General features: G+C 36.9%; 1 protein-coding gene across 1 annotated transcript in view; it reads left to right on the top strand.

Annotated features, from left to right (window-relative positions):
• Positions 1 to 6,801: 6,801 nt before the first annotated feature.
• LOC111593288 (protein Shroom) overlaps positions 6,802 to 20,312 on the top strand; it is a 64,514-nt gene continuing 51,003 nt past the window's right edge. Inside the window, exon 1 of the mRNA XM_030225146.1 lies at positions 6,802 to 7,062. The gene's annotated coding sequence lies outside the window, so the exon portion shown is untranslated. The remainder of the gene's footprint in view (positions 7,063 to 20,312) is intronic.

The following is a 20,312-nucleotide window of genomic DNA, read 5'->3' as shown; positions in this document are numbered from 1 at the left end:
CAAGTTTTTTTTTATTTTATTTTTAATTTAATCTGTTTTTGTTTTTGGGCTAATTTGATGCGCTGCTCTGATAAAGTGAACGCTGCAAATAATTTCAATGTGATAAAAATAAAACAAGTGCTCTATGTGATAGGTATATAGATAGTTATATGTATGTATACAAACATATGTATACATATATATATATATATATATATATATATATATATATATATATATATATATAGAAAGAAAAACTATTTCAAAGAAAATTCCTTTATATTTCTTGTTTTAATGAGCTTCAAATATTTATAATTGTTAAATGACAATTGCTATATATATAAATATATACGTTTTCTATATGTATCTTTAGATCTTTATTTGTCTGAACACACACAAGATCTTTAGATCTTAATATATATATTTTTATATATATATATAAATGTATTTACATATTTACACATTTCTACAATTCTCCTAAGATCGTAATATTTTTTCTAGTCATAATTATGGAAATCTTTTGTCGCACATCTGGCAGTAATATACACATATATAGATATATATCTATATAGTCACTAACTAGCTTGTTTTTCTTTCTTACAATTATTTGTGAATTTCCAAGTGCAGTCTCCATCTCTACCTCTCTCGCTCCCTCTCTGACTCCACTCTCTGCTTTCTCTGCTCTGCTCTGCTCCCGTTGCACGTTTTAAAGTTTGTATTTGCCTTTTGCCAAAGTGCTTGGAATGTGCTGTGCAAATATTTGTGAGACACACACACACACACGCACAGCCACACACACATTTGGTGTGTGTTCTGCTTTTCGTTTCATTTTCATTTCATTTCATCTTGAGCTCAATTTGATAAGCGCTAATGACCTTGCCACAATGACCTTCACATCCTGTGCCGCAAATGGCGGAAGTAAACATTTTTCAAAAGATGAAGAAGAAGAACAGCAATGCGAGGGTATTTCCGAAAAGAAGATTTTGATAGCGCGCAAAAGCGAAATGCGAGCGTTTTTAGGTAGATCGAAAGATCGCAGCGGAGGCTGTGACTGGGTCTGGGACTGAGGCTGTAGCATGTAGCATGTGGCATGTGGCATGTAGCATAAATAATGGCAAGGTGTAGGTGTGTGCGGGTGTTGGCTGACAGCTACCAAGAAGCGCATTCACCGCGTTTTTGCTGCAGTCGCTGCTGCAAGTGAAGCGCAGCAAGCACTAAAGCAAACGTTGAACTTGCTGCTTGCCACAGGCGGCTGGCAACAATTGCTGATTGTTGCTGCAAAGCCCTTTTTTGTAGATGATTGCGGAAATCCGAGCGAACGAATTAAATTTAATTGTAAATTTATGCGTTTTGTTGTTGTTGCTGGTTGTTGGTTGTGTGAATGCCACAGCGCCATGCGATCTTCAGCTCACCTTTTGTCAGCTGCTACCTGTGAGAATTGACAAAAATTATAATGAATCGCTAGAGCTGCGAGCTGCGAGCTGCTAGCTGCTAGCTGCTAGCTGCGAGGGCCAAAACCTTGCAGCTAAATGCAAACACTGAGAGCTGGCAGCTCGCAGCGCTCAGGTAAAAGCTAATCACAACATAAGCGAGCAGGTAAAACAGTTTCATTCATGTTGTTGTTGTTGCTGCTGTTGTTGTCAAGTAGTTTGTTACGCTTGTTAGTAGCAGCTCTGAGACTGCGGCCATTTGAACAGAATTTATGACAGTCACAGTTCAGGGACAGCCACACAGAGCTCGCTCTCAACTTTATCAGGCAACTTAATCTCGAGACAACTCTTTTTGTCTCTACATATTTTTTTGCAAACAGCTACAACCCTGGCGTCGCTGATAAGTAACTGTGGAAATGACATGGGTGTTAATGCCATAAAGTCGGGAACACAACAACTCCAAACTCAGCTGAGCTGAGCTGCTGCGAAAATAAGCAAATGGCTAACGAGAATTCTGCGACTGCTAGATAGCATCTATAGATGACTTAGATAGATATGTTATTATTATTTTACTATATACATTTTAAAAGTTTGTAATATATTTTTGTTGTTTTCTTTATTTCGCTTCGATTTCTCGGTGGGATTTTTAGTTCATAATTTGAGATATACTTTGGAGATCAGCACTCTATATATATTATTTTCTTTTTCAAATTAATAATTTCTTTTTAATAGAAATCGACCAAATTTTTTAAATGTTTATTAAAATATCTCTTTAGGCTTCTCTTGCTGTGTACTTTGCTATAAATTTCTATAGATCAGCTTGTTAAATGAGTTCTTTGATAGATCAACTCTTTCATCATCTGCTCTTTAGCAAAGAAAAAACTTTTTTCTGCACTGTTAAAAAATGTTTTTTTCTGACATTGCAAACAGACAAAATAAGTTTTTTTTCTAAAGCAAATTTATTTCCGGTATTTTGAGGTGAGAGAAATGTTATCCATTTGTGAGTGTAGGAAACGTATATAATAATTTAAAGATTACAAAATTTTACAAACTATATGCTTAATATTTTTCTTATATTAAAAAATATATTTTTAAATATTCTATTATGTATATATATATATATATATATATAATATATATATTTATATATATGCTTTAGTTTTTTCTGAATACACTTAAGACGTTTTTATACCCTGATCCCATTAAAAATGGGAAATCAGGGTATAATGGTTTTGTGCAAATGTATGTAACAGGCAGAAGGAGGCGTGGCAGACCCCATAAAGTATATATATTCTTGATCAGGACGACAAGCCGAGTCGATTGAGCCCTGTCCGTCTGTCTGTCCGTCCGTCTGTCCGTCTGTCCGTCTGTCCGTCTGTCCGTATGTGTGAACGCGTGGATCTCAGCATCTATAAGAGCTAGAGACTTGAAATTTTTTTTGTAGGTCCGTGTATAGCACGCGCAGGTCAAGTTTGTTTCAAATATTCGATAACTATTCGCATTTAATTGTTATCGAATAAAAACATTATTGAAATGCAGTAAATAAATTATATCTCGAAAGTCTTAAGAGCTAGAGCCTCCAAATTTTGTATTTAGTCTTATGTATATTTTATGCAATTTTGATTTTTGTTGGATTTTGGATACCGGCTCCAAATTCCCCCAAATTCTTAGAATTTAAGTTTAGTTGGAGCTAGGGCCATTATGTGAAGGCGTTTGCATCTCAACCAAGCCAATAGGATATGTAGATCATATGCTGAAAGTTTCATTAAAATCCATTAAGTAAAACAGAAGTTATTAAACAAAACGTTTGGCCAATTTGCAAAAGCACATGTCAGCAGCGCCACGCGCACGCATTTTTCCTATGCGTGTGCACACATACATTCAAATGCGTGCATTCTTTTCTATTCCAAGAATTGAAATTGCGATTGAATTGTGCTGAATTATTAGCTGCTACTTATGTTCAAATTTGCAACAACTCGCGAAAGAAGGGCAGTGGCTGCGTTGGTATAGGCGCCGCTCGTATGCAGCTTGGTCCGGGTTCGAGACCAGAGGAGATGAAATGTTTTTTATTGTTTTATTTTTTTTTTTTAGTTATGAAGTGGCGGTGTTGGTAGAGTTTGTGCACGTTGCGCAAATAATCCGGGTTCGAATCCTGGTCTCGCAATGTCGATTTTTATTTGTTTTCGTTTTTTTTTAATTCTCGATACAAACTACGGAAAATATTACAAAACTCAAAGGACTAGGATCAGGGTATCTCCTAGTCGGGCACCCCGAGTAGAGCTTTCTTACTTGTTTAATATACAATTTAACAAAAGAAAAAAATAAAAAAGTAAAATAAAATATTCATAATATTTAGTAAATGTTTTAAAATTTTAAAATAAATAATAGAATATTTAAAAATATTTTTTTTAAATTTATATTTATATAAAACATACTTTAGTTACTTCAAATGTCTTTGGTCTAAATAGGGTTTGGCCAAGACAATATTACATGTCAACCAAGTTTAACTCAGATTAGCTCGTTTATTATAATTATAATAATTTCATAGAAATTTACATATTTTTAAAACTCATGAAATTTATGAAATTGTATTTTATTTTATTTTTTTTTCAATTTTAAATTATTTCCTAACACAAATATCTTAAAATCTGCTGAGATCTGAGGTCATTAATCTTTTATTCAATTTTTTGTAATAGTAATTTATGTCTATGCCAAACATAACACCATAAAAACGTTTCGAACTACTTAAAAATTCCGCTTAAAGATCGAGAATCTTAATTGTGAATAATAGCGATATGATTGCTATCTGAGTGGCTGGTTCTTCATTCCCACAGTAAATACTCTATGGCTAAACGCATATTTAAATCACATCTATTATAAAATTTCCTGTTTAGGATCTACAGACTAGTCAGAGAGAAAGAGAGAGAGAGAGAGAGTGAGTTAGAGCGGGAAGAGGCAGTGAGAGAGTGTCAGAGCGAGAGCTGTCTGTCTATGTAATATAGTCGCCGTCATCTGATTAGAGCCTGTTTGTGACCTCGCTTGTTTTGTGGAATTTATTGGACTACCTGATATCTACCAATAAGCACACCGCAAACACATAAACTTGTTCGCCTGGGCGTGGCAGAAGGGGGCCGGCAAGGGGTGTTCGAAGCGCTTGTCTGCAGCTGTTAACTGTGCCCATTTCGCTGGCGCCAGTGTTTTGGCCATGTTTTTCCGCATTTTTCACGATTGACCAAAAAATAAAACAACAAAAAAAACCCAAAATAAAAACAAAAACAAATAACAAAAAATTGTCATTTTGCATTTTGCCAGTCAAAAGTGTCTAATTTCGCATTTAGCGCAATAAAAAACAATAAAAACCAAAAATTAACAAAGAATAAAAAGAAGGGAGCAAAAACAATAAAAAAAAGCTATGAGAGTGTGTTAGCAGGCAATGCACGACTAGAAGATGCCCTGCAGCAGCTGTTTCAAGCCATTTTTGTGACAGCTCTGGCAGGCATTCAAAAGGTCAAAACTTCTATAACTAGCTATAATTAAGCTTAATCTATGTACCAAATTTAGTGAGTCTAGCTAACTAAATATGCGAGATATACGCAAATTTAGAATTTAATAGGGGAATGCAAAGATATTTTGGATATCGAAAAAGTTATCGATTGTTTGATAGCAAAACTTGAGCTTGTGATCTTAAGCTTAATTTATAGACCAAATTTAATGCAAATTTTGTGAGTCTAATAACAAAATATGTGAGATATGTGCAAATAACTAGAGTTTGATAAGATTTTTAATTGATTTTATGGATATCGAAAAAGTTATCGATTGCTTGATAACGAAACTTCATCAAGCAAGTGTTAAAGGCTTCCTTGTTCGTTTCAAGTTAAACCCATATACCCCATGCACAATGGGCTGCAGGGTATGACAGGCCAAATCTTGGCTGCGTGGCAGAAGCTGTTACTTTTGGCCATAATTAACTTAGCTCTCGTTGTTGCCTGTTGCTGGCTATTGCCTGTTTTTGGGCAGCAGCTTTTACGCACACAGCAGCGCTAGGAACACAGGAGCAACAGTTGCTGCCAGCAGCGGCAATGTCAATGCACTTGAAGGCAGCCAGACTCGCCTGTTAGCCTGGCTAACTGGCAGTCAGGCAATCGTATGTCGCAGATTTATCTCCGCGTACTTTGCCCCCACAAAAACAAAAAAAAAAAAGTATAGGAAAAAAGCAGGCTACGTCTTCTAACTGGGCCCAGAGCCAAGCCAAGGCGCAGTTTTGTCAACAGCAAAAAAACTGGATTTTTATGTTCTTCCTTTAGCGCACTAAGCAGCAGCAAGAAACGGGGGGAATTTCTCATAATTATGCATTAAACACTTGAAGTTTTGACGTTGCAGCTGGGCGTCGCAGCAATTTGCATATGGAAACCATAGAAACAAGATGACATAAACTGAAACTGAAATGAGCAAGTTGTGGAGGTATCTGCTGCTGCGTGGGCAACGCGAACTGGGCAAAAACAAATCGCATTTGAAATGTGTGTGTGTGTGTGTGTGTGTGTGTCTATGTGTATATGAAAACTTGTTTATTGGCTTAGCAGAAGGTTTTTGGGCTGCTGCCCTCTTGGGTCAATGTTATGTAAACCTGGTTCACTTTTCACACAAACTGCAGCAAAAGCACACATAATAAGACGCGCGCATATTACACAAAAACCCAAATAACAACAGCCACAACAACAGCAACAGCAGCAACAATAAATAACTTGGCCAAAGCAATCGATTCAATTTTGTTGGCTGCCAGCTCTACGAAGCTGCATTCCAAAGATGCGCAACAGGCAGCGATAAGAAAAAGTGCAACAGCAACAGCAGCAGCAACAGCAGCAATAAAATATGTCGCCAGCCAAAAATGAGAAATAATCATTTAACAAAAAAAAAAAAAAAAAAGGAAACAAAAACAAGAAAAAAGTGAAATGTGTCTTGCGCAATGTTTTATATATATTGTTATTATTATTATTATTTTTTTTTGATTTGTGTGCCATTTGTTTATATATAATTTCTTGTGTTGTTGTAGCGTCGCCCTAAAATGCTGGCAACAAGGTGTTAAAAAACAATTTTCAAACGTAATAAACGAAACGAAAACTACACGAAGAAGAAAAAGAAGACGAAGATAATCCCAGCAAGAGCAATTATCTAAATGAAAATGCGAAATCATCAAGAAAACGGAAATCATCAGCAGAGCTCAGCCACGACGACAGCAACAGCAACAGCAGCAGCAACATCAATAGCAGCAACAGCTACGACAGCAACTGTGACAATGCCTTTGGATAGCACCAAAATGGACAGCGCCAATGGCAATACCAACAGCAACAACAATAACAACAACAGCAGCAGCAACAATCACAATAGCAACATCAGCAACAACAACAACATCAGCAACAGCAATGGACAAACAGACAAACTGTCCAAGTTGTTGCTGCCCGCACTTAAGAACAGCGCCAAGGATGCCTCGCAAACGCCATCACAATCACAGTTGCAGTCACAGTCACAGTCACAGTCACCGTCACAGTTGCAATTGCAGTCACAGCGCAGGCAACAGCAATTTACGCCCCTCAACGTCTCGGATGCGGCTAGCAATGCCAGCTTTAGTTCCGCATCAGTTGCCGGCTCCATACAGGTAAGAGTTGCCAAAAAAAAAAGCAAAATATATACAAAAATAATCAAACTTCAAACCAAAGAAATGAAAAATATCAAAAAAAGTACTTAAGCCAAGTTGGCTCTGTAGGCTAGCTAGACCCAAATGATACCCTGGACTGAAGTATCGTAAGATGTGTCTTTAGATAATCCACTCTAGTGTAAAGTAGAGCAGAGCTAACTTGGAATTCCTGTGAGTGTACTTTATGAAATAAAAATCGATTGCTTTCGATATTATTTTGTTATACATTTATCGATAATTATTCAATGTTAAATTGCATATGCCCGATTTTCATTCATTTTTGTCTGTTTTTAACTCGATTGAGTTTCATTTCTAAAGATATAAATGTAATCGATTGTACTACTATCGATAGTTTTTTTTTTCGATGATTAACTTTTCTCTTAATTTTTTTATTTCTTTCAAATTTGCTGTAAAACTATTTAATCGATTGCTGATGTCAACCATCGATAGTTCTCACGGCGCATATTTGTCGATAGCTTTATCGATATGCATTTTTGTGTAGAGCTTAAACAAAATTAAAATGCAAAAAATGCTCTAAAGCTTTTGCATTAAGCTACTGGCAGGAAAATAGCTGTTAAATTTTTTTATGCATTACCTATCGATAGTTTATCAGCGCGTATTTATCGCTATTTATATCGAACTGCAGCAATTGTTAATATCTTTTGCATAGATAGAATATGTGTATATATAAATATATATTACTGATATATTACTGCTGTATATCGATAGTTTATCGGTGGCAATAGCTATCATTGTAGTATATCGATAATATATATTGATCTCATATAACATGATGTCCTCACTGTTTTGTGAATACATTTAAAAACTATCGTTAGTGATGATTTATATTGTATACAAAAAACTATCGCATTTAGTATTTCTAGAATACCATCGTATGAAATGCATCTAAAGAGACAGCTGTGCTCTCTTCCAATGCTCTTTACGTGTGAATAGTTTTCTATACGTTTGTCATAGCCACTTTTTATGCAGCCAGCAGCTACAGGGTATTGCCAACAACTCAAAAAACTTTGCGAACCGGTTTGCCGCTGCCGGCTTCTCGTCGCTGCTCGCTGTGTCTGCATTTGTTTCTGTTTCTGTTTCGGTATTTTTTTATTATTCTTGTTAATAAATCCTCAAAGCGCGCAGAATTCCAATCGCTCCGTCGCTGACTCACGCTCTGGCCCACAGTTCCACAGTTCCAGTCTCCGGTCTTCGCTCTCCACACACCGCTCGCCGCTCGTCGCTCTGCAGTCTGTTGCCACAGCAAAAGTGAAGGCTTAAACAAACAGAAATTTAACTTTGATCGTCGTCGATGTCGATTTACATGGCCGGCAAAAAAAATATATATAAAAAAAATGGAAGCGGAAAATATAAGTATAATTCCTTTTCTTCTGTCTCAACTTCTCTGGCTCTGTCTCTCCGTCTTTTGTTTTGGCCCACGCACAGTGGGTCGGAATTCGTTTTTGAGGCACGGCCTGCATTGACACCGCGGCAGGTTCCTAATTGAATTATGAGTTTGACCTCCATTTGCGTGTTGCTTAACTCGATGCTCGCTTTTTCGATTTTCGATTTTTTCGCTTCGGTTTTCGTTTTCGAAATCACGACACTGTGTCACTCAGGCGACAAAACGGTACATTTAAGGGAGCCCCGGGGGGGTGGGGAAATTGAGTGGAACATTGCGGTTTATTTGCATGTCTCATGCAAAGGATCGCAGCCACAGCGAAATTATTAACTGACAGCGAGAGATAATGAATGAAACCGTAGAAATGTTGTTTTCGCCTTTGCAACTGTCATGTCTTCTCAATGGATGAGTAGCTTCTTTACAGATTGCAATACATATTTATGGGTATTCAATTGAGTGAGATGGCTTTGCTTATGTTTCAAATAGATGGAGTTACGTATAAGTGTAGGTAGAAGAATGTGGCTGGGATAGGATTAGTCAAGAGAATGGTAAAGGATGGAATTGAATGAACTGGGATTGGAAAGACTGAGTCAAGGATAGGAGAGGATAGGATAAATTAGGATAGCTTAGAAGGAGTTGAGATAAAAATGTACTGAAAAGGACAGCCCTGGATAGGAAATGATTGAATATGATAAGAATGGATAGAAAAGGTCAAGGATAGGAGAGGATAGGATGGGTTGAAATGAGTTGGGATTTATTGGATAGATAGGATTGGATAGAATAAAACCTAATAGAATGTTATCTGGGTTATCTAGGAACACAAATATTGGAAAAGGATGGATCATAGCAGCGGTTACAATTGGATAAGATATGGTAAATTAGGATTACAGTTGTATAGACTACAATAGAGTTGGAAGTATTAAGATAGCGATGAAACTGAATTGAAGATCAGAGATAACTTTCATATATTAAGTAAAAAGTAAGATAAAATGATTAAAATAAATAAGATATATTTGTAGCATCGCAATTAATTAGCATTTTGATGGTATTCCTGATATATTTCCACCCGTATATAGAATACTCTTGAAATATTTTCTCTCCTACAAGATGATATCATCCGTAAGAACTGTAAAACCGTTTTCATCTTTTTTAGCTAAAATAATATTTATTTTTAGAAATTCGATTATAACGCACATTCTTAAGTTTCTATAGAATATCTTTTCGACGTTGCCTATCACTACTTCTCAAGCTCGGCTTCTTACTCCATCTCCCTCTCGCGCGCACGCATTCTTTGGCCAGCAGCTGTAAGCTCAATTCCAGTTCAGTTCCATTTGCTATAGTTTTTTTTATACACACACATATGCCCGTCACCCATTAACCTTTAACTGAATTATAGAGTTTATTGTAGAACAGGGCCGCGGTGGCATCATGCCCAATGATCATTACGAAGAGCATAATCGTTTTGAAAATGGATTGCTTTTGCCTCTAAATGCAAAATAATTTACCAAATTAACGGTACCATTATCAACAGCGACGATCCGATCAATCAAAGTGAATCCGATCAATTAAATGTTGCCTCCAAGCGATGCACGAACCACAAACAGGGAGTGAGAGAGAGAGAGGCGGAGAGGCAGAGCGGGAGCGTTAGCGAGAGCGAGCGAGTAGACAAAGAAAATGGGTTATGGAACAAACATAACAGAACAGAACAGAAACACATAGAAGAAACAGAAGAAATGCGCTGAAGTGAATGTCGATTGATGCGGGGAAGGGCACTTGAACTATGTGAATTGGAACAGCTTCGACCTTATCACTGTGCAGTGTACAGACACACACACACATGCACACATGCACACACGCACACACACATACAGCTACATTCATAGTGAGCCTCTTCTTATTGTTTGCTTTAGCTTTTTTGACTGAAACGTTGCGGGAGTGAGAGAATGCGTTGATTAATCATCTGCTTTTTTTTTGCATGTTGCGAATTATGGGAGCGAGAGAGAGAGAGAGAGAGGGAAGCGGTAGATAGAGCGCAGGCATGTTTATCGATAGTTCGATTGGCAGGTTATTGAACTGCTCTGCGCTACGGGCCTTTTTTATTTTTTACTTACAATGCATATGCCGCGCGCGTATTTGTTACATTTCTTCTTCTTCTTTTTTGTGGCGTTCTGTGAGCAAACGCTAATTGCTCTATGGCCGTACCTCATGCCGTTGCGGCGTGTGCTTTAGTTCCAGTTATTAGACATGACTCCATCTGCCAGAGCAGCGCGCGGCCATTGATGGTGGTCCAAGGCAGGCTGGAAGGCTGGAAGGCGAGCAGGCGGATCAGGCAGGCTAGAAAGCTAAAAGGCGGGCAGGCAGAGCAGGCAGGCAGGCTAGCACTCAGCCCATCTGCATCTCCCTCTCCTTCCATCTCGCTCACTTGCTTAAGCTTAGAACAAGTTTTTGGGGTGATTTTTGCATCGATTAGGCGCATTCCAAGCGTCGCCTTTGCTTGTGGGCGTGGCGAGCAGACGACGCGCAAGCCTTAGCTATTTATAGCTGCAATCAAATTAATTGCAGCCACGCCCACTTGCAGCGCTGACAAAAAAAGAAAAACAACAACAACAAAACTGTAATGCTGCAGCCGCCGCGGCCGCTTGATGAAGGTCGCTTAGCTTTTGTGTCTTTTTTTCTATAGATTTTTTTTGTTTGCTTTCAGATGAATGCGCAGATTTCCACAGAAATAAAAAATTTATATATATATATATATATATGTATATATATATATACATTATGTACAAAATATTTTGACTTTAGCTGTAAGAGCTGCTGTCGTTTTTTTTCTGTTGAATCAGCCGAAGCACTTGACGCACTGCATTTGGAATTTGTATTTTTCCACTTTGGCCCTTCATCTGTAATGTAAAGTTCAAGTGGTCAACGGCAAGGCGTAGTTTTTGGTATGCGCGGCTCTGATCCAAGACCTGGCCAAGACTTGACTATATGCCACTTAATTGCTGCTTCATTTCCGTGAACTGTCTCGCTTTCGTTTTGCCCCACGGAAATGATCGCATATTTTGCCAAACAACATTGAGAGCGAGAGAGATCAGCAAACAAGAGTTCCCCCGAGCGGGCTCTTAGCTTGGCTTAGAGCTCACCATTGTTGCGCAATTAGGGCGGCTTAAAGCTAACGCCTTCTTTTTTCTCTTGCATACCCTGTAAACAATCATAGGGTGGGCTAGAACGGCAAACAGGAATTGCGCTTAAAATAAATATAATTAAAAATATATTAAAAACAAAATATAAAAAATTATATATATAAAAAAAAATTAATAATAAATAAAAAAAAATGTATAATACAAAACTTAATAAACATATTAAAAGAGCCCTGAAAAATAATAAAATAAAATAATAAATAAAAAAATATGTATAAAAAACGAATATTAATTTATTAGCGAATATATTTTTTGGTTATTGTTAAAAAAAAAATTAATTATTTGCTACTAAATTAATATTATTTTTTTCTTCCATATTTATTTTTTCATTTTATTTATTTATTTATTTTTTAACTTTATATTAATATTTTTTTACTTTATTTATTTGTTTTTATTTGCTATATTCATAGCTCCTTTTCCTTATATATTTTTATTTGATTAGTTTTGTTTGCCATTTACAATTTGTATTTTATTATTATAATAATAAATGTCTATAAGAACTATCTTGCTCCTCGTTCTTGCCTGCTTTCTCTCCGTCTCTATTGCTCTCGAATTTTCTGTCACTCTTTACTTCTCTCTCGCACAAATTCTTATAAGAAGTGTAACTTGAATAGGCCTTTGTAACCATTAAGATTGATATGCTTTGACATTCTTATGCCCGTTTCTGAATAGCTTAGACATTTTGTTAATAAATAAATGACATTGTCTTAGCTACCATTTAGGGTATTCTGTGCGCATTGTTCGATTATGTTTTGAGTTGTTTGCTTTCTTTCTGCCGTTTGCTGTTTGCTGTTTGCTGTTTGCTGTTGTTTCATTTTCATTTCCAATGCTCAAAAGCAACAAAACTCTCAACGCTCATTAGTTTTTCTAACTCTGGAGCCGTCGAACTCGTTTCTCAGCAATTAATTAATGCCAAGCGAGCAAACAGCCAACAACCAACAACCAACAGGCAACAAGAACAGGCAACAATGCCGCTAAATTCTAGCCAGATTCCAGCTAAATTGTTTGCGCTTGTCTTTGAACTCGAGCCGACTGAATGAAGAGTCAAACCGAGCTCCTCACCTCTCAGCTCTCAGTTTGCCTGAACGTCAATACTTTGCATTTTTTCAACAGAAAATTATAACAAATAATTGCAACGCTCACAATTTGCCACAGCGAGTGAGAGAGGGACAGAGAGAGGGGGCCCAGATGAGCTGCGCTTGACAGGCGACAGGTGCAAGAGTTTCACCTTTTGCATTGTTTAAGGCCAACAGCTTGGAGCTGCCATGTCTCAGGTCTTGGCCATTGGCATATTGAGCATTTCTTGTTAATTAATTAACAGGCCAAGTGAAAATGCATTGTGGCCAAAAGCCGTTGCCCGTTTACATCGATTTCTATATGTATATATAGTTTATTTTATTTTTATGGCTAGTTCTGTACCCACACACGAGTCAAAATTTCACTTTTGTTTCACACAAAGCCAACGAAAATTGTGTTTTTTTCTTTTGAGGTCACAGAAGACTCGTTCCCGGGCGCTCCAAAAAAATACCAACTACCTCTGAAGTTGATCGTGTTGTTGTTGTTGTTGTTGTTGTTGTTGTTGCTGCTGTTGACTCCATTGAAATTCTTGAGCTGCTGTTGCTCGCAACCGCAAATGAACTGCGTGCATGTTGTTAACTGCCCTCAGCCTTCGCCATGCCTCCTCTCTCTCTCTCTCTCACCCTCCCACTTTTCCTCCTCCGCCTCGCTGTGCCTCTGCCTGTAATTTAATGCCAACTTAGAAGCTTTTCAAGCCTTTGCCTCATTGCGTCTTGCGAGCCACGCAAGAAGCAAAAAAATTCCTCACATCCCGGACAGCTGCCCTTGCAAAGAAAAAATAACAAAAAATAAAATAAGTAAGAGTGCTCCAGTTCCCAAGTGCATGACTAGCAAAATACCCTGTAAAGCAAAATTATCTCTTTCACTGGGAGTACGATTTATAAACGATAGTTTTAACAAGTAAAATTAATATATATATAAAATAAATAATATAATAAAATAAATAAAATAATTTTTATCAGTCTCCAAACTCTCAAGTTATATGTGATATATAAAAGATAAATACAATCAATAAATAAAAATAAAATCTGTATATATATAATTCAAAATTTTCATTGAAAATAGATATAAAACCTATCTTCAGTATGACGATTTTTTTTTTGCAGAAATTATTGATTTATTAAAAATTTAGTTATTTATTTATATATTTTTATATAATTATTTATATATTTATATAATGCAAATTTATTTATTTATTTATATATAATTTATATATTTTCAAAGTAAATAAAATAATGGAGATATAGATAGAAATTTGATACAGATTCTTTGCTTACTTTTTTGTAATAGTTAAAAGTTAAAGACGTCTAGGCAAAATTGACGACGTCCTAGATAGCTAGAAGATAGAAGTATAGAATTTAGTTAGATATAGATAAAAAGGTAGATAGATTCAGGCCACGCCTTAAGCTCTACCTGCACTAGGGTCTATCATACCCTAGCTCTCTACATGCATAGGGTATAAATATGCAAACTTTCGATCCAGTTGCAATGCCATGTGACAGACATTGGAGAATCTCAAGACATGATATGCCATTTTAAAGGCAGCAGCTGCCAGACAGTTGTTGTTGCTGCTGCTGCTGTTGGGCCATTGATTTTGTGTGTTGTCATCGCTTGATGAGTCGCAGCAACAGCAGCAGCAGCTGCCCCATGTCCAAAGAAAAGTGAAAATCTGCGCTTTCTAATTACGGCAGCTGACGCAAAGTTCTTGCCAGCCGAAGCGTGCATAATGAAGGGCCTATTTGCAGTTGCTTGCCTAATTATGGCTAATACATGACGCTACAATTTCTACTCTATATATATATAAAAGAATCAACTGAAGTTGCGCTTGGCTAGCTGACCTTCAGGTCTAACAAACAGGCAGCTCAGTCGCATGGACATGCCGCAGTGAGGCTGGAGCTGGGATCTAGAGGCGCTGCGACTATGGGAGCTATAAACGAGTTGGTTTGGTTTTATTTTAGCTTGGCTTGGCTTGGCTTGGCATGTCTTGTCTTTAGCTTAGTTTGCTGTGTGTTTTTTGCGCTTGGCTTTTTATTTGTTCTTGGCATGCTCCTTGGCCCGTTCGCCAAGAGAGTTCTTATTGCCTTGCACGCCTCAAAACTTATCACTGGCCATAAATCTTGGCCCGCATACCAGAGACAGTCAAACAGAGCAGGCCGGATACACACAGATGGAGAGAAAGAGATAGAGAGTGAGAGTGTGTGTGTGTGAGTAAGAGAGAGGGACGGAGTGAGAGAGACTTGCAACTGGTTCGCATGCCATGACCATTCGCAGTTGCGTTGTTCGGCTTGCTGCAGCTACGCTTGGCTGCCAATGGGGTCAAGGATGCATTGTCTGCCAAGCATATATAGTTCGCTATATATACAGATATATATATATATATAGCTATATATCCTGTCTGCTAATTCGCTGACGCATCCTGCAAGCCAAATTGATTACCAATCAGGTCAAGTCAACACGATTTACTTTCAACTTAAGTCCGGCGGACACTAAAAGCTTCGCCCTCAACTTCGACTTCGTCTTCAGTTTTGACAGCTTGGCGAAAGGCGAACAGGAAAAGTGTGAAGCTGCTCCTCCATTCGTACTTCCCGGCATTCCATATATTTATTTCTTTTTTTATTTGCTTCAAGCTCTCAGCTTAACTTCACAGTGCCGTTGCCATCAAAAGAAATCAGCGCATCTGGGGTGAAAAGGCTTTTACACAACAATTTCAGTAGCCCACACACACCAATTGCCAAATCCAATTAACAGTTAATGTGTATACAGACCTACAGACAAATTTGACAGTCGCTTAACAGCGCTGTTGAGCTGACAAGATCTAAATAAGACCTGAATGAGTTAAGCGAAGTGGAATAACTGAATTCTGAAACTATGAAATTTTAAAGACTTTCAATTATTCATTCAAATTTAACATTTATGTTAACAGTGGAAACTAATTAACATAATGTTAAGCTAGTTGCTGTTTATGTAAAAGATTATATAGCAAAATTAAGCGTAGATTCATGGGCTTTGCTACATACTCAAACATCTTGTGCAAAATTCTGTTCAGCTAACCTAGCGTGAACACTTCTGCATTAACATGATATTAACATACTGTTAAGTCTGATATAGAGTGGTCAACATTTCACAACAAAATCTGAACTTAAAATCGTGAATCAAAATTCCAATGCTGTTAACATAACAGCATAACATAACAGACATACCGCTGCTTAACATAATGTTAGCTCTCGCATGTATTTACCGAAAAGTTTCATGTTCATTAATCATTACTACAAAAGATATAATTAAAAATTCAATTTCTGTCTGCAGTTAAAGATACTTAACATAATGTTAGTCTGACATCAGATTCCTCGCTTATAAAAATTGTTTAAATGCTTAAAATTCTAATTCAGCACATTCTTGTTCATTCCGTGGGAAATAAAAAAGTTTATTTATCTCATACATATGTAATACTATTAAAATATTTTTAACAGCGAAAGCCACTTAACATAATGTATGCATTAATGCTGTTAATGTAAAAGATTCTTTTACTGCAAGCTGAGATCTTCATCTACTATGGAAAGACTTTCCAATTAGACTTTAATTTAAATGCAAATTTGATCTGTATTCGCTTGGTAACTCAAGCTTTAAGTTTTTACCACTCGCAAATGGAGAAGTGAGCGAGCGAGTTTGCAAAAAGGCAAGCTATAAACTAAGTGACTAGCTGAATAGCAGAATGAGTGAATAGCGAACTGAGTGACTGACTAATTGAGTAACTGAAGAGCTGAATGACTGAATAATAAATGACTTAATAAGTGACTGACGCTAGCTAGCTGAATGATTGACTGACTTACTAGCTGAATGACCTGCTGAATGACTGATTGAATTAGTGACTGGCAAACTGGATTGCTGATTGAGAGTTGAATAACTGATTGAGTAGCTGAATGAACTGCTGAATGAATAGCTGAATGATGATTGAATTGCCGATTGAGAGTTGAATGACTGACTGAGTAGCTGAATGAACTGCTGAATGACCTGCTGAATGACTGACTAAATGAGTGACTGGCTAATTGGATTGCTGATTGAGAGCTGAATGACTGACTGAGTAGCTGAATGAACTGCTGAATGAATAGCTAAATTATGATTGAATTGCTGATTGAGAGCTGAATGACTGACTGAGTAGCTGAATGAACTGCTGAATGACCTGCTGAATGAGTGACTGGCTAACTGGATTGCTGATTGAGAGCTGAATGACTAATAGATTAGCTGAACTGCTGAGTGAATAGTTGAATGATTGACTGACCGACTGACTAACTGACTGATTCGCTGAATGACTGACAAAATGATTGAGTGACTGAATAGCTTAGTTTGCTAAATGACTGACTGAATAACTGAGTTGCTGCATGACTAGCGGCATGATTAGCTGACTAGCTGAATGAAACTTAATGAGGGACTCACTAGCTGAAAATGACTGAAGAGCTGAATAGTTGCCTGACTAGCCGAATGACTAGCTGACTGACTGACTGACTGAGTGACTTACTAGGTAGCTGAATGACTGACTGAATAGCTGAATAACCGACTGGCTCGCTGTTTAGTTTCGTGCTTTTGCCAAATTTAAATCCAAATCGCGGCACGATCGCGCCTAACTTGTAAGCTGCAAGAAACTGAAGCTGAAAGCTGGGCAACTATAGCTGGGGAGATAAACAAAAAAAAAATAAAAAACTAGGGGAACTGAGCGCTGTGTAGCTGAGGAGCTGTAGCCACGTTGTAGCTGACACGTTTGCTCGCATTTTGATTGCAATTTCTTTTTCTTCTTCTGCTGCTGCTGCGGCGGCTGCTGCTGCTGTTGGCCGGGGCGCGTTTTCTCGCTGACTCCATTAAAGAGTCAAATTCGTGTTGGCCATTAAAGCAAAAAGCAAAAGCAGCGACAATGGAAAACGCAAATCAAATGCTACGAAAATTTCCTCACGAAGAAAACACCAAAATATATATATATATAGAAATTTATATATATGTATATGTGATGACCAGGCCGCCAGGAAAAATCAAAAGGAGAAATTTTACTTTATTTTTCTCTTTTCAGCTTGATTTCCATTCCAGCGACAATTCGATTTTCAATCAGCTTTTGCTGTAGGCTTAACATACAAACTCTGAGCAGAGAATTCTATGCAGCTTCAGTTGTTAATAAAGTGTAAATTGCTGAGAAGCAAAAAATGTATGCAAGAGGCCAAGGAAGCTATGTTTAAGCTCATAAAGTTGTATATATATACTTGGAATACATATAAAAGTATATCATTTTGAATCGTCAAGATACAGAGAGAAAGATTGCAAAAAGTCTATAAATTTATAAATGAAACTAAATTTAAAAGTTAGCAGAAGTTAGATCGAACATCCTTAGAGCACTCAAATATGATCGATAAAATCAATGAGCTGTGTTGAGCCATGTTCCGCCAATCTTCTATAGAAATGGGCTCAACTTGGTATCAGCCAAGCAAATGCTTTGAAATAAGTGCGAAAGATTATGCAATGCAAATTAAAAATATTTGATAGAAGGAAAATCAAAATTTAATTAATTTAAATTATTATATTACATACAATTTTATAAAATTTAATATATGTTATATTAGCAATTTTTAAATATTATATATACTGAAAAAAAACCAGAATAACAAGCTGAGCTGTTTGGATTATATTAATTTGTATGTTGTCAATTGTTCATCCGTTAGTTTGCTTAGATCTCGAGAACTACAAAAGCTAAAGACTTGCAATAGTAAATATATATTCTTATAGACTCTACTCAAACAAAAGTTAAAAGTTTTCTTTAACATTTCAGCTCATTTTGTTAATAAACTCGAGAACTTTAAACTATAGAAGCCTGAAATTTGATTTGCAAGATTCTGGCAAGAAATCTCTAAGCCCGAAATATATCACTTTTCATATAACAACTTGCTCCACTTAGTTATAAGCCGATATATATGAGCTGAGCAACTATTTTGAGGGCATTAGCCAGTCGTCTGGTCTCAACTGTAGCATTCTAACTTGTTTTTTCTGGTATCTTGGCATGCATTCTCAATGCACATTCCGCCAAATATTTTTGTTCACATCATGTGACAGCTTGGCAGATACACACACAGGCACAACTTATGTGAGCTGCAATCAAAATAAAGCAAAAGTCAAGTTGGCAACGCGTAGGTGGCTTTATTTGCTGTCTGCCTATAAGAACAGGCAACCATTCTCTCTCTGTGTCTGTCTTATCAGTCGTATTGGGCTGTGAGCAATGCAAACAGCGCGACAAATAAGCCGCCGACAATTGAATTTCTGACCCGCCGACTTTTGAGTGTGGGTGACTCAGTCGCTGACGTCGACAGCATATCAGCAAAAAAAAAAATATTGTCTTGTATTTTATTTTGTTTTGATTTTTGTTTTTTTTTTTTTTTTTTTTGAAATACCAAAAGTCTGAGCGGTTCTTGTTGCTGTTCTTTTGGCAATGAGCAATTCATGTATTCATTTACGATTAATGCGAATTTCGAGCTGTCACATTTTGGTAGCTTAAGAATTATGAATGAAATTTCACCTCAGCACGCCAAATGAAACACGTTCTTAAGTTTTTTTGTGTTTGCTCATTTATTGAATGTCAACTTATGGTCGCATCATTGCCCAATGACACGAGCTGTAACTAAGTGCTGGAGAGGCAGAGGCAGAGGCAGAGACAGCGAGGGGCAGAGTGAGTGATGAAGCTAGAAATGTTGCTTACTGAAAGTGACATTAGCATAAAGAAGAAGTGGAAGAAGAAGAAGAGGGAACTGAAAGTAGGTAGTAGTAAAAGCTTGCGGCAATTAATGCTCAATGACATTAGCTGAAAGTGAAGCTGAGCATAATTAAGCACATGACAGCTGACACTTGTTGACATCTGCTGAAAGCGATATTAGAATGGAAACTGTGCGAGAGTTGAGCACAAGTTGAAGCTGACATTAATAACTCAAGAATTGTGTGTTGGCAAAGTCAATCGAATACGTTTAACAACACTGGCTGACAAGTAAAAGCGACAGAGTGAAGTGTGAAGTGAGTGAAGTTGTGTGCACAGCAAATAGCATAGTCAGTGTTGTATAACGCATACAATTAGTGTTGGTTAAGACTAGAAATTATAATGTATAAATATTTACATTTAATCTCAACATTCATGTTTTTTTATTTAGAGTACAAAGAATTTCTACTAATTATTAATAAAAAAATTCGTAATCATAATTATGAATTTTCTTCAGATGCGCTTTAGCTCAATGGAAAACTCACACATATAATAATTTGCTTAGATTTTCTTTTTTGAATGTTTCAATTAGAGAAAGCTACACAAATTGTTAATTGTAAATAATTTTTAATAATGCGCAAACTTTGTTTTTATTCTCAAAAATAATTGAAGCTGAGAGCTATAAACTTTAGATAGTTTTTGATAAATCTTTAGTTTAACTATTTTAATTGCGCATACGCAACGTATTACGCGGCTTCACAGACCAACTGTGAGAATATTTTCAGAGCAAAACGTAACCAACAAAGACAGTTAATAA

This window comes from Drosophila hydei, unplaced genomic scaffold, assembly GCF_003285905.1.
Source record: "Drosophila hydei strain 15085-1641.00,03,60 unplaced genomic scaffold, DhydRS2 tig00008122-arrow-pilon, whole genome shotgun sequence".
Classification (NCBI taxonomy): Eukaryota; Metazoa; Arthropoda; class Insecta; order Diptera; family Drosophilidae; genus Drosophila; species Drosophila hydei.
The sequence above is the reverse complement of the archived record's forward strand: the minus strand, read 5'-3'. Positions and strand labels throughout refer to the sequence as shown.